A 7582-nucleotide genomic window follows, 5' to 3' on the forward strand; every position below is an offset into this window, starting at 1 on the left:
GGATCGCAACGGATGTGTGTGGACTATAGATCACTTAATGATGTCACTATGAAGAACAAGTATCCATTACCCCGTATTGAGGATTTGTTTGATCAGATGAGAGGTGCCAGGGTATTCTCGAAGATTGATCTCCGATCGGGATACCATCAGGTGAAGATTAGACCATCAGATATTCCTAAGACGTCTTTCTCAACCCAATATGGATTATATGAGTTCACTGTTATGTCATTTGGATTAACCAATGCACCAGCTTATTTCATGAATTTGATGAATAAGGTGTTTATGGAGTATTTGGACAGATTTGTCGTGGTGTTCATCGACGATATTCTCATCTATTCTAAGAGTGAAAGTGATCATGAAGAACATCTAAGGTTGGTGCTACAGAAGCTACGAGATAATCAACTCTATGCCAAGTTCAGCAAGTGCGAGTTTTGGATTGACAAGGTGCCATTCCTTGGACATATTATTTCTAATGGAGGAATAGCAGTGGATCCTTCTAAAGTGAAGGAAATAATGGAGTGGAGAGTGCCCACTACAGTTACTGAGATTCGGAGTTTCTTGGGGCTTGCGGGCTATTATCGGAGATTTATTGAAGGGTTCTCTAAGATTGCCAAGCCTATGACCTCGATTTTGGAGAAAGGAAGAGAATTCAAGTGGAATGAGAAATGCCAAGAAAGCTTTGATCAATTGAAGGAGAGAATGATGTCACCACCAGTGTTGATTATGCCAGATCTACAGAAAGGATTTGACATTTATTGTGATGCATGTGGCCAAGGATTAGGATGTGTGCTCATGCAAGAAGGACATGTGATCGCCTATGCGTCTCGTCAGTTGCGGAAACATGAATTGAACTACCCCACTCATGACTTGAAACTGGCAGCGGTTGTGCATGCACTTAAGATTTGGAGACACTACATCATGGGAACTAAGTGCCAAGTATACACGGATCATAAGAGTTTGAAGTACATATTCACTCAGAAGGATCTCAACCTTAGGCAACGCCGTTGGTTGGAGCTTATTAAGGATTATGATTTGGAGATTCACTACCACCCAGGTAAGGCAAATTTGGTTGCAGATGCCTTGAGTCGAAAGGAACACGTTCATTCCGCTATTGTTGTCCAGCTACCCGATGAATTAGCGAAAGATTTTGAGAGGCTCAACCTGGGGATTGTTACACATACGGAAGGAATTACCATTGAATTGGAACATACCTTGGAGCAAGAAATTCGTAAAGGTCAGATTGGTGATGCTAAGATCCAAGAGATCAAGGATCTGATAACAGAGGGTAGAGGCCCGGAATTCACAGAGGATGAGCAAGGCACAATATGGTTCAAGAATCGGATTTGTGTTCCTGATATCGATAGTCTTCGGGAAACCATATTGAAGGAGGCACATGATTCAGTTTATTCTATTCATCCTGGGAGTACTAAGATGTATTAGGATTTGAAGCAAAAATATTGGTGGTATGGATTGAAGAGAGATGTGGCTGCACATGTGGCTATGTGCGATGTGTGCCAAAGAGTTAAGGCTGAACACCAGAGGCCAGCCGGACTACTGCATCCCCTGAAGATACCTGAGTGGAAATGGGAAGAGATTGGCATGGACTTCATTGTGGGATTACCCCGCACATCTGCTGGGTATGATTCTATATGGGTGATTGTGGACAGGCTAACTAAAGTAGCCCACTTTATTCCAGTGAAGACCACATATTCAGGAGCCAAGTTGGCAGAGTTGTACATGGCACGAATTGTCTGCTTACATGGTGTGCCAAATAAGATTGTGTCAGACCGGGGATCACAGTTTACCTCTCAGTATTGGAAGAAGTTGCACGAGTCCTTGGATACAAGATTGAATTTTAGTTCGGCTTATCATCCCCAGACTGATGGGCAGACTGAGAGGACCAACCAAGTGCTAGAGGATATGTTAAGAGCTTGTGCTCTTAAACATGGTGGAAGCTGGGATAAGAGTTTGCCTTATGCGGAGTTCTCCTATAATAATAGCTATCAGGCCAGTTTGAAGATGTCACCATTTGAGGCTTTGTATGGCAGAAAGTGCAGGACTCCACTGTATTGGGATCAAACTGGTGAAAGGTAGTTGTTTGGGCCTGAGATTATACAAGAAGCAGAAGAACAAGTCCAGCAAATTAGGGAGAATTTGAGAACTGCATAGTCCAGGCAGAAAAGCTATGCTGATACTCGGAGAAGACTGCTAGAGTTTAAGGAAGGAGATTATGTCTATTTGAAGGTGTCACCACTCCGGGGTATGAGAAGATTCAAAGTCAAAGGAAAGTTGTCCCCTCGCTTTATTGGACCCTTCTTAATCTTAAAGCGAGTGGGAGAGGTTGCATACCAATTGGAGTTACCGGATCATCTTGCGGATGTTCATGATGTTTTTCATGTACCTCAGCTGAAGAAATGTCTCAGGGTACCTGAAGAGCAGTTGCCAATGGAGGACCTTAGTGTTCAAGAAGATTTGACTTATGCTGAGTACCCCATCAAGATTTTGGATACTTTGACTTGTGTCACGAGGAATAAGGTTATAAAGATGTGCAAAGTTCAATGGAGTCACCATGAAGAAGATGAAGCAACTTGGGAAAGAGAAGAAGAGCTTCGCATAGATTTTCCTCACCTTTTCCCTAGATCTTCCTAAATCTCGAGGACGAGATTATTTTTAAGGGGGGTAGGATTTGTAATACTCCAAGTTGTATACCAAGAATAATAGAAAGTTATCCTCAATTTTCTGTGCCTCATTTGCATCATAAAAAGAGCATACACAAAATTTAGAGATGAATTAAAACAAATGATAAAAAAATAATAATATGCATCATGTTAGAGTTTTTGTTTGTGCACTTAATAACATGGATAAAAATATCTATATAGAAAAAAAATGAGTGGGAGATTGGACTAAAACATAAATTGAGTTTTGAGTATAAAATGTTAAAGGAGGGAGAATATAAATACAAAGGAAATTTATATGTTTAAAAAATTAATACTTTTAAAGTCACAATATAAATTGAGAATAAACTTGATACAAGTTTGAATTCTAATTCGAAATTCAAATGGAACTTGAAAATAAGAGAGAAAAGTAAATCAGGAAAAAAAAGAATAAAGGAACTCCCTGGGCCGACTGCCTTCATTTCGGCCCACTTCCTCTTTCCCTCGGATGCGCGCGCGTGGCCCAGTTGACTTCCAGCGCGCACTGTCTCTTGCCAGCGGGACCCGCATGGCAGATGTCTTCCACCTCTCATAACAGACCACTCCGAGCTTGGTGGGCGCGCCGCCAACAGAGTCCGCGGTCCGCGCGGATCGACCGGCGCCGCTGCCCAAAGAAATCGCGGGGCACGTGCCTACCCACGCTCGCGGCCGGCCATAAGAACTGGACATGAGACCCCCATCCCCTTCCTCTGGCCAGCGACGCAGAACCACAGGCACACGGTGGTGAGAGAGAGAGAACGGAGGGCACTGCGTAGTCGCCGTGGCTCCTCATCGTAGATCCTGATCCGGGGAGCACCTTGGGGAGCGCCTAAAAGGGTGAGGTGCTACGTGGGCCCTGTGGACGAATCGTGCCTCCGGTCCTGGGGGATTCCTCACCGGAGCTTCGCCTTAGCCACGGATCCGCCGCGCGTCAACGCTAGGAGGAGTCGCTTGGTAATCCTCGGTACAGACCTTCTATTCCGTTTTGTTGACCCTTCAATTCGAATTGCACCGGGTAGCGACGGCGATTTGGCCTCGGAATCGAGCTCGGGCGGGATACGGCGATGGCACCGCTGGGGGTTCATTCTTCCTCTGTTGGCGCACGGTCAACAGGGAGTCCGTGGGGAAGACGAACTCGCGCCGTTGGATGAGGTTTGGACGGGGACGATTAGATCGGAGCATACCCGTTCGATGGATTCATCCGGACCGTTTATCTGGCCTCGGACGGATGCAGGCGAGCGCGCTCATTTTAAATCGGGACCATCGAATCTTAATCCAACGGCTGCAGTCGCGTACCGATTCTGGTTGCAGGCGATCTAATCTGGGCCCTTGGTTCTTGATCAAGTGGCTCCGGGCGCACGATACCCTTTCATCGTTCACATTTCCTAAAAGGGCCCCCGTGTTACTTATTAATCAACCCGCAGTCCTGTCTGCAGTGTTCTGAGTCTTAAGTTTAGTTGCGCAGAGGCCCCTGGACTTTCTGAAAATTGACGCCTAGTCCAGAGAACAAATAAAACCATAGAAATGAATTTAGAAATGGATTTTTAGTATTAATTAAATGCTAGAATTTGTATAATTCATAGAAAATGCATATGAACTCCAAATTGAACCATTCCAATTTCTAAAATTTTGTAATATTATTTTCTATCATTTAGTGTCTCTGCTTTGTCATGAAAACAGTAAGAAAATTAATTTATCATTTAATCCTATTTCAAGCACATTAAATCTTAGGAAATTCATAACTTGAAATCAATAACTCCAAATTTAATGATTCCAGTTTCTATGATCTTATTTTAATGTGTAGATTTTTATTGTATATTTTATTCATCTGTTTGATGTGATGTTAATTTATGCTATACTATGTATGTATTGTGTTGATGCAAGTAGACGAACAAGCCACTGTGGATTCTGAGGTTCAGCAAGTAGAGATAGCTGAGCAGGACCTCATTGAAGGCAAGTCGTGCCCTTGATCACTTACTTTTTCCCAGCCATGTTCTTATTAATTATAATGATCTGCATAGGTTAATTTTGATGGGATCCTTTAGGTTACCCCGTTTTGGTTATCTTTATACCTTGTTCACCACTGAAATATTTTTGGGTAGTACCTGCTATTGCTTTATATGGATTTGGGTATGGAGATACACTATTCATGATTATTCTGTTATTATCTTGTTATTATTATTGTTCATGTTAAGATCATTAAATTAATGGGAACATGGAGCGACCACCCGGGAAAACAGTGCTACCACAAGGGTTTAATGGGACGCCCTTGGCTGATTAACTAGGAAAGCTAGTGGAGGTCTTCCTTACCCGAAAGGGGCAAGGGCAGTAGGGGAGTGGTTAGTGTAGGGAGGTCCTTTGGTTGATTTTGCTGCGATGGCGGTCAGGCGAGGGATTCCTGCACTGGAGCTTCCTATAAACTGTAGCGAGATTTCTGAAGCTAGTGGAACTTTGTAAAGGCCTCGTAGTGTTACCCTGCCTCGCCTCCTCGGTAGAGGTGTATGGGATTGGTCGTCTCTTGGCAGATGGGTAACATGACTTGTGGGTAAAGATGTGCAACCTCTGCAGAGTGTAAAACTAGTATACTAGCCGTGCTCACGGTCATGAGCGGCTCGGACCCTCACATAATTAATTTATGGAACTTAAATTTAATTTGACATTTGCATCGCATTTGGGATTATTTTACTATTACTTTTCTTTATTATTATTAAGGTTTGGTATTTACTTACACTTAGTAATGGCTAATAAAATTTTGACCAACTTATTAAAGCAATGCTCAGCCTCAGACTTTATTTCATTGATTAGCCTTACACTTCATGAATTATCACCTTTGGTGAGTTCATGCCACATTATTCCCCATGACTTGTTGAGCTATGAACGTATGTGAGCTCACTCTTGCTGTCTCACCCCCCATAGGAGAAGAGCAGGTGGTCGAAGAGGAGCCGCCTAATACTGAGGCTTTCGACTTGATCTAGGTGGCGTCTCCCAGTCAGCTTTGTGTCGCCATGGATTATTATTTAGTTCGTTTTACTTTATCATTTATTTTTGTAAGTCTTCCGCTATGTAATAAGTACATTTATGATATTTATGACATTTATCTCTATGCACTCTGTTATTATGTGTGTTGTTCTTCCTTGGCGCACATATGAGATGCACCAGGATTTGTCCCTTAAATCCGGGTGTGACACCTAGACTCTGCCTCCACGCATTTGATCCATTGTGTTAGTGATTTGAGCTCCGTTTGAGTTGTGAACTCTCTGTGCTGTGTTTCGAGCTCAAGTCTTGGCATGTGTGCGTGTGTGTGCTGCGGATTTGAGTCTTGCGTGTGTTACTTTCTCTCACTTACTATTGTGCTTCTCTTGTGATAAACTTGTAAGGGCAAGAGGCTCCAATCTGTGGAGATTCCTCGCAAACGGGAGAAAGACTATAAGGAAGATAGCCGTGGTACTCAAAGTTGATCATTGGATCGCTTGAGAGGGATTGAGTGCAATCATTGACTGAAGGAGGTCACCACAACGTGGAAGTAGGCATTAGCCGAACCACAGGATAAATCACTGTCTTGTGTCCATCTTATTTTTTGATTGGCTTTCTTCTGAAGTTCACACTCTAGCAACTTGGTTTTAATCATACTAACATTTCATAACCAAGTATTCGCTATTAAGTGTTTAATTTCACAGGATCACCTATTCACCCCCCTCTCTAGGTGTTCTCAGTTTATCATAGCATACTTCCATCCTCTACTTGTCTTAGAACTAGCTACTATGCTGTAAATTTGTGGTGCATTGGGCTGGCCAAGAATCACATATGCTAAAATAAAGATTGCAGGTATGATTAACTATGTATTGCAACATATATTTTTTTATGTTACCGAAGAGGTGATTATAAATATGAAGATGTGATTAAATATGCTCTGCCAATTGTTTTTCCCTTGTAAACATAGATCTCTTAGGTGCTCTCTGCTGCTCCAGGTGATAGAATTACAATGAACTAACTTTTAATCATATCTTCAGGATGCATAGGCAACCTGAGCATGTAATTATTTTTTTATTTGCTGAAATGGGAACAAGTGGGTCACTTGATGGGCAGCAGAGGTTGGTGATGAAAGGTAGATTTGCTCCTAAAAAATTCGAAGCAATCCCGAGGACATACATCAGTAAGTTATTCATTTGGACCGTGTTGATATTTGTAGTATGCCTTTTTGGATAGATGGTGTTGCATTCCTTTTATAACCATACTTACTATCTGCTTATATGATTGAATAAATATGATTGTAGTTTACTATTGTTCTCCCCGTTATCTGAATCTTGACTCAATTTCACGTATGAGTATGTCATCTGCAATGGATGCAAGAGCCCTGATACCATTCTATCCAAGGAAAATCGTCTGTTCTTCCATCGCTGTGAGCAGGTAAAATGTCTGTAAAACCATGTAGGATGTGGGGCATGCAGTTTTTATGTAATACTTCGAACAGCTCTGGGCACTATCAGCCATTCCCATTTCATACATGATTGTTTTGCAACATCATTGTTTTGTTATATATTGTTAGTTGGTGCCATCTATCACACCATATTTATATTTTTCTGCCAATGATAAGTTGCAACTTTATTGCCTACATTTTTTAAAGTCTGGTAAAAGTGCAATTTCTGAGACATAAAACAATTCATTCCATGCATTATTTGCTATCACTATTATTGTTGCCTATTTTGCTGCTCCAGAAAGTTATGTGCTTACTAAACATCTTGTTAAAATGAAGACTTTTTTGCTGGCTTTTCCAAGCAGAGTGTGGCGGCGGTGTGGCTGGAACCGGAGACGTGGGTACTAGAGTACCAGCTGAGCGTGTTGTTTGAGGGCACACGGCTGATTTTGAATGTCAGGTTGTACTTTTTATG

General features: G+C 42.1%; 1 non-coding gene across 1 annotated transcript; it reads left to right on the forward strand.

Moving 5' to 3' along the window:
- Window positions 1-7271: 7271 nt before the first annotated feature.
- LOC111589811 (small nucleolar RNA SNORD34) lies at window positions 7272-7347 on the forward strand. Its single transcript, XR_004851648.1, has one exon. It is a non-coding gene; the product is annotated as a small nucleolar RNA SNORD34 (small nucleolar RNA).
- Window positions 7348-7582: the final 235 nt, after the last annotated feature.

Source organism: Zea mays, chromosome 7 (genome assembly GCF_902167145.1).
Source record: "Zea mays cultivar B73 chromosome 7, Zm-B73-REFERENCE-NAM-5.0, whole genome shotgun sequence".
Taxonomy (NCBI): domain Eukaryota; kingdom Viridiplantae; phylum Streptophyta; class Magnoliopsida; order Poales; family Poaceae; genus Zea; species Zea mays.